The 8147-nt window shown below is 39.0% G+C and overlaps 1 long non-coding RNA gene across 2 annotated transcripts; it reads left to right on the plus strand.

The window, feature by feature from the left end:
• The first annotated feature begins 569 nt into the window (after positions 1-569).
• Positions 570-7871, plus strand: LOC120500688. 2 transcript variants are annotated; one of them, XR_005627155.1, is made up of 4 exons: positions 570-699; positions 1518-1632; positions 3011-3118; positions 7757-7871. It is a non-coding gene; the product is annotated as an uncharacterized LOC120500688 (long non-coding RNA). The 2 variants fall into 2 exon arrangements; XR_005627156.1 differs by having other exon boundaries at positions 3043-3118.
• The last annotated feature ends 276 nt before the right edge of the window (positions 7872-8147 follow it).

Consider the following 8147-nt stretch of genomic DNA (forward strand, 5'->3'; position numbering starts at 1 on the left):
ACATCATGACTGTAGGTAAGAAATTCATTATGTACAGGATGCAGTATTTAAATAATTAACAGCTATCCAATCTGTTTTGTAGCTGTGGTTTGTGACACTTGGAATTACACTAACTTTAACATTCCATGATAAAAATGGGTGAGTAATGCACCCAGATAATTGAAACTGATACAGGAAGCAGAATGCATTTCTCTAGAAATGTAGCTAATGTCATGCAATACAATTCCCTCCAAAAGAATGAGATCCAGCATCTTATTGAAATTTTAAATGTAAATTTTAAATGGAAACATTCTTCTGAATATGAAAGTGGTTTACTGCCCAATTCTGGCAAAGGGTGATGTAATAAATAGCTGAATTCAAATTTAAAGCAAAGCTAAAGTTGTGGTGTAGTTTGCCAGAATATATTATACATTTTTTGTCAAATGTTTATTTGTCAACAAGTTAAGTCATTAAAACAAATAAATTTAAATCCCTGTCTGGAACAAAACCCACTCCATGAAATCAGCAGTATTACCTGTTAAACACTAACAGCAATACTCTTGTTTCTGACATTACCAGCTGGCAGAGACCACAGTGGCCTTTTAAAATCTAAACCCAGAGGGAATAATTCTGAGACTGTGTCATGAATTTGGAGTACATGCCATATCTGGACTCAAATACCAGTTTCTGGCTCTGACTCTGTTCTCCCTTGTTGAGAAGGTAAGAAAATTGGGTGAGGAGACAGGCAAACATCTGCCTTATGATGAAAGATCCTGTGGCATTTTCCTAGGGTAGAAGTTCAGCATTTTGATTAACGTACTGCTGGCCAAAATCTCTCCTCCCACCTTATTGTGCACAGTCACACATTGCCACAAGTTGTCCCAGTCCTTTTTGTGCACATTTTCAGTTTAGATGGAGCCAGCACTGAAGATGCTGTGTGCCAAGTCTGGCCTGACAACAACAATTCGGGATAGGAGGTTGTCCTATCCCATGGTTTTAGGGTGGGATAGAGTCAATTGTATTCCTGGTGCTGTGTTTTGGATTTAGCATGAAAATGGCATTGGTAGCACATTGCTGTTTTAGTTGTTGCTAAGTCAAGGACTTTTCCAGTGCTCTGCCAGCCAGCAGGTACACAAGGAGTTGGGAGGGAGCATAGCCAGGACAGCTGATCTGAGCTGGTCAAGGGGCTATTCCATGGACTATCCCACACCATGGATCACCACACTCACTATGTAAACTGGGGAAGTTTGTTGGAAGTTGTTGATCAGTGCTTGGGGATGGGCTGGGCATCAGTCAGCAAGAGGTGAGCGATTGTGTTGTGAATCACTGGTCTTTGATTGCCCTCTTTCTTTTTGTTATCTCTCTTTTCATGACTGTTATTATGATTATTGTTGATTTTATTGCAATTATTTAACTTCTCTTTTCTCAACCTTTGGGTTTTATGTTTTTCTGATTCTCCTCCCCTTAAACCATGACAGGGATAAAAACAAATGAAGAAAAGAAATTAAACTCATGCAGAATTTTTTTTTTCTTTCCAGGAATGTCACTGAGGCCTTTGCAGTTTTTCACAGAAAATGCAAGAGTCACTGTTTAGGTATATAAATAGCCCAAATAACAAATATAATGATGCATTTGGAGCTGGATTTTCACAAGGTAGGTAGCTTCTTCACTAGGCAGTCAGCACTGCTCAGATTTTCTCTTCAGACTTCTTTGAAAAAATTTGAGTAACTATTTGTGGGGGGGGTCAGACAGAGAAAGTGCAACCAGTAGAGTTATATTTTAGTCATTACATAGGTTGTCAATCATCATTTTCTCATAGGTGTAAGATTCAAGTGTGGCTGCTGTCAGGAGCATGAGCCTCAGAGATTTGCTGAGCTCACCCAAATAACAAGGTCTCCAAGGTCTCAGTAACTTGAATAGAAAATGTAATTGCATATAGATTTAAGAAGCAGAACAAGACACAGTCAATTTGGATTAAAGCATGGTATGGTTGTCTTGACAGGGATTTTAGTTGGAGCTGTACATGATGGATGAGAAGGACTATGAGTGTCTGTCATAAAGGTTTGAGCAGAAGATGATTGTGAGGTTTCCTTTCCTGGTAGGCCCCTCCTCTTAGTGGAATTACAAAAGATGCAAGCAAACATCAAGTGCAGGAATTTAAAGGTGAATATCCCACTTCTCCCTTTCAAGTATTTGTCTGCCAGAGTATACAACCCTTGCACAAGACCTTTGCATCAGTGAAGAACTGTAAAACAAGGTGTGACTAAACAAAAGTTGTCTTTTTCCCTTCTCATTGCCATCCTTGTTGTAACTTTGCTCTCCTCAGAGTATTCAGTGCCATAGCAGCAAAGAGTGGAAGACCTCTGATGGTGTTGGCAGTGATTTAATTGCTTTTTTCCAAAGGCTGCCAATTTCTGCAATATGGAAACAGAGGTATTGACAGCCTGTTATTATAATGGAATAAATTTTGAAATTGCACCCTGGGGTGGAGAGGAAAACATGAATTCATGTGAATCCATTAAGGGAACATAAGTTTTCCCTACCCTCGGTGAATTATGCACCTCTAACATGAGGTAAACCAAACATGCACCTATTCGTTTTCTGGCTCTTGCTTATGGCAGCTTTTTAAAATACAACATAATGTTTTAGAAATCCATATGCATGTGTGCTGGGTGGTAGTATTGCATTAGAACAGAAATACAAAGCTAAGAATAAATTATCCTTGTTCTACACATGGTCACAATCAGTATTCTCCAACTTTGCCCTCTCTAATGTTACAGTACTTGTTGTAGGAGGGTATTTAAAGTGAGTTTATAGTGTATAAATGTCATGCATTTGATGCTATGATCTGTGCTAGCTACCCTCATGGATAGTTTAGTGTCTCTCCCTCCTGATATATCAAACAGACTGTGGAAGATTTGAGGCATTCAGGACTTGCTTGGAAAACCCCTGGAAAATTGCGAGTTTTACTAGTCTAATGGTGTACAGACCTCTGTCTCCTACCAACAAAACAATATTTTACAACATCCAGGATTCATGAGATCACACATATTTTCCCCAAAGCTGATGAATTACAGGTTACTTCTTGGAGCTGGAGAGCAGAAGTGAAGAAGAGGAGCCGGTCCAAATGGCACAAAAGGTAAGGAGCAGCAAGCATTGGCAGTCATCACTTGGCAGGCATAGTGGTCAGCTGTGGCTGCTGTCAGGAAGGTGTGCCTCAAAGGTTTGCTGAGCTCATGCAAATGACACTTCATGGACTCAGCAAGTTGAAGCAGAGACCTAATTACACAGATGTGAGGAAGCTGAGATAGAATCAGATATTCTTACTTGAGAAATTTGGATTCAAGCACACTTTAGTCACTGCTGCTGGTTTGGTTATCTGTGTTAATGGGAAGAGCTGAACTAGCTGAGTGTCTGTGCCATGGGCTGGTTGTAACTTTTAACAATTTCCATTCATTTTCCTTGCTAGGCTACTTGTTCAGGAAGGCTATCACTGCCCCAGTCCTCACAAAATCTGAGTATGGGCTAGTGCTGTTTGCAGCATGCCATAACCTCCTTGTCTTACCTCACCCACAGACCTTCTGGCCTACATTTCTCCCTTTCTTTCCATGGCAGCCAGGACAGGAAGGTCAGGGAGGTGATGCACCCTAGGTTTTCCCCTGGTACAAAGTCAGGAAATGGTTCTGGCTAGGTATTACTGATCCTACATTAGTCATAGCCAAAGGAATCATCCGTTTCTCACTCAAAGTGCTCCTAAAAAAGTTCCTTTTGTCCCATGGTAACAGCAATCTGAAGAACTATTAAGCAGCAAAATGCATGCAACCGTGCACAAAACCAGTCTGAATGATCCCATCCCACAGATTCCTGGTGTGTTCTGGCTCCTCTGAGTCTGGCTGATGGAGCTTACCCAGACTCTCTCTGTGCTTTTGCAGTGAGGAGAACACTTTTAGGACTAATAAAGGATGAGCAAATGAGTAATCCATGTATTGTAGCTATGTAAAGGACAAAAGTACTGAATAGAAGTCATTTGGGTGGTGTTTTGTGTACAAATCTAAAATTCTCTCCCACCTTTTTTTCTTCATGTATCTTTTTTTTTTTTAATTTTTTTTTTTTTTTTGTCTGAGGTACTGCTAATTGCCTCTTCTATACAGTAACATCTACAAATCTAATTCAATCTACTGGTAATTGGCATTACACTTGGCACCAGAAATATGAATGTATTTGTTTAATGCCTATGTCATGGGAATCAATTACCAGCAGTTTTTAGAAGAGTGTCAAAATCTCATTTGTTATTCTTGACAATATGACTCAAAGTCATGCCTCAAAGTTTTGAGGTGTTTTCTGTGTTTTCTTTATCTCTAATCCTGAATTCATCTGTATGTTTCAGACTCATGCCAGTGAGCATTCTGAGCTGCTGGCATTAATGATAACTTTCATCACATTGAATTACGCCGTGAAAGCACAAAAACTTTCAAGTGCCAGCAAAATGGGGCAACATTCAAACAGGAATGCTGTGTGGAATGTTATAGCACAGGATTTTCCCAAAACAAGTAAAGAACAACAATTTCTCCCTAGCTATTTGTTTTTTCCACATGATGTATGAAATTGGGAGAGTATTATTTGTGCATGTAAATTACAAGGCCTTGGGCACCCAGACCTAACTTTGGCATTGGCTCTTTTTGAGCAGGTCATTAGACAGCATGAACTCCTGAGGACCCTTCCAGATTAAACTGCTCTAAGAGTCACGAGTTCCTCAGTTGGCTTCATGCATTACCAAGTCCTCCAAAGAGATTTGCTTACTATGCTCTTAGTGAGTGAGAAACAAATTTCAAAGAAGCAGGGCTTAAAAAAAATAATGAATGTGATTCCAGCACAATATGCTACAATATTTTTTTATTTAACACTAGAACATGAGTGAACTCACCTCTTGTGTAGAACTTTGTAATTCCTTACAGTAATACTTCATGAAACTTAACAGGGAGGAAATGAAAGAAAATGCTGTATCCACTCCAAACTGCCAGGATATTTGTTGTATTATAATTATCTACTATGAAATTTCACTACATGGACATCATTAATTTTCAAAATACTCTTGAGGGACTTTTAATAAACTCTAGGAGCTAGGGTTCAAAGAGTTGAGTTTCTTTCTACAGCTTCAGTCCTGTGTTGTTGGCATTATGCAAGTGCCTTAGCTCAGTAGTAACTCAGACAGACAAGGACTACCAGCACTCTTTCCTTCAGCACACGCACTCAGATTTCCTTGGAGGGTCTCCTATTTAAATTCACACTTGGCTCAGCACAGTTTAACTTGGGAGGTCTGACTGACTCATGAGGCAAAGTGATGAGGCTACAAGTCACTGTATTTATTTGGTTTCCATTTATTTGGAGTCACCTTCTGTTAATCATATATGTTTGATTATGGTTCATTGGGCACTTCCAGAACATCATCTGGTACAGAAGTCATTTGAGAGCCTTCTTTATTAATTTGTTGCCTATGAATTTTCTGTCTTCCACCTTCTCCAAAAAGTCATAGATCTTCTTGAGAGGGTCCTCAGTGATTTCAGGGAGCCAGACTGCCTACAGAAGGGGTGGATATGCACACTTTTTGGAGATTGTGATGGAATTGTGCCTGCTGCAGTGCTCCCCAAACAATTCATCTGGTGACACAGCTCTGTATGAATTTTGACATGTATTAGGTGTCAGTTTCTTATATTAACCAGTGAAGCAGGCAATGTGCTATAAATTGTTGCTCATTCCTGTCAAGCATACAAGTGCATTGGCTGCTTGAAATGACATTTTTTCCTGTCAAGAAAGGTATTTAAAATTTGTCATTCTGTGAGCAATCTCATGAGGATTCACTTCTGAAAGTTCCTGCTGAAGAGACACAGTTGAGGCTATTGAGCACGTGTTCTTTGCTAATGTCTGCACATGCAGAATGGTTAAAGTACACAAATAATTTCCTGGGTGAGTGGCAAATAATGTAGAGATTAATCTGAATTTGAATTTTTCCCATATAAAAAGGCAAAGCACAATCAGAAAGAACGCTTGGGCATTTGGCTATGAAATACAGAAGACAAAAGAGAACAGGGAGGTCTCTAGAATCTTCAGGAGATTGGCTTGCTGGCCTTGGTTGTTTTGTTTTTTTTTTGTTTTTTTTTTTTTTTTTTTTTTTTTGTGATCCTCTTTTTTCCCTAAAATCCACTTCCATTTATTACACGAAGTCCAAAGATAACAGTGATCTTCATCTCTTTTGTGGCAAGCTTTAAAGAGAGGGCTTCAGGTGTTCTGGGGCAGATGCAGCAGCATTTTCAGGTAGTGAAGCTTTTCCGGGAAATGCTTGGGAAAGTTCAGTGCTCTGAATTTGCTCTGAATTAAGGAAAGCTGTTCTGACATGTGTTTCCTGAATCTTTAGGAGGAGTTAGCAAGAAAATGTGATAGGAACAATCTTTCCCTTTCTGAAAAGGAGCTCGTGGCTGAAGACCATGCTCACACATGTTGCATAATTTCTGGTTGGCTTTTCTTTGTGTGGTTATGTGCAAAACTGCTGTGGCTGTGGGAGAAGTCTCTTGATTCTGCAAATCCACTCTGACATTAATGATGAATAGTAAAGACTGCTGCATTGCACTTTGCACGCTAATCAGTCTCTGTGTTCCTTTACATCTTGCACCATATGTACACTGTGACTTGGCTGGGATGGAAAACTGGAACTGGCAACACTTACCCTGATTGTTCTTAACATGATCAAACAGTAACACGGTTTGACAGGAGTTTTATAAACCATCATGTCGTAAAACAAAACCAGCAGAAACTAGCTCGAGCAAAGAAGGTGTGTTTAAAAAGAAAAAAAGTTAATGAAAAGCACATGAAACTGCCCATCTGTGCAATTGTTGTACATTTTCATGTGTACAATGGCAAATAAATGCCATAAACCTTTTGTGCAGTCAATTTGAATGTCTCAAAAGAAGTTTTTTTGAAAGTTAAGAAGCAAATTACAACAAGTGCTCTATAATTCACACTGTGAATCCACTGGTGGTAGTCAGGGAAGGATTTGTCAGGAAATATTTACCTTGCCCTTTCTCCTTTTACAGCCATAAGAACTGTCTCTTACACATCCTTGGTCTTTGCTTGTTTGCTTTTTTAATGTCAGCACATGTGAGTTACAACATGAAGAAGGAAGTTTTGCAAACTCAGGGGTTCAGGCAGTGAGATACATGTCACAGTTTTTCACTACAGAAGACAACATGTCATATTGGAAATGTTTTCATTAGAAAAATTAATACTTACCCCCATCCTTAATAAGTATTTATCCCCATCCCAAAAAAAGAAAAAAAAAAAAAAAAAAGAAAATGTAAATCATCAGAATCAGACAGTTCAGGGATTCAAGAAAGCCTATTTTAGCAAAACTAGGGTTGCAATGTTCCAGTTCTATGAAAGGAAAATAAGGAGAAGGAACCAGGAGAAGACACAAACTTTCTGGTAAGTAAACCTTAATCTCAAAAGTGACAAGATGAGGAAGTGTCTGTAATAAATCACGGTCCTGAAAATCCAAAAGAAATCATGAAAAAGTACAAGAGCAGGGTTATAGGAATAAAATCAGATACCCTAGCATAAGTCAAATAATTGGGAAAATGTGCATAAAAAGTATAAAGCAATGGTTCTATAAATAGATCAGGAGTTAATTGGAGGTGGTGGAAGTAACAGTAAAAAAGATGTGTGGTCTAATATTTCTTACAGATACTTATTGAAGGAATAATATCATTCAATATTCAAACAGTAGGCACACAATTTGAAGTGGTGTGGTGTGACTCTGCGTGGGTTAAAGCCTTCTGGGATTGTATGGTGACACTCAGTATACCATGGCCATCTCAACTGCGACAGGATACAGAGTAAGGTAATGAGACCTTTTTCTTGACTTCATCTGCAAGGATCTGTGTGTCCTAATGGTTGATACAGTGATATAAATGAGGAGCAAGAGGGGGAAAAGGCAAAATGTCAGCCACGTGTATAGATGACACTAAATGACACAAAATATCTCCCACCTGGATTTCTCTGGACAGCTATGCATATAATTAAGCTTTTAAACAATCCTTAACGAGAGGCTCTATGATTTTACCCCTTGGAGATTTTTCAGAGGATTAGTATGTGTGAAGGATGAGCAAAATACATTT

Source organism: Passer montanus, unplaced genomic scaffold (assembly GCF_014805655.1).
Source record: "Passer montanus isolate IOZ18808 unplaced genomic scaffold, ASM1480565v1 scaffold188, whole genome shotgun sequence".
NCBI classification, from domain to species: domain Eukaryota; kingdom Metazoa; phylum Chordata; class Aves; order Passeriformes; family Passeridae; genus Passer; species Passer montanus.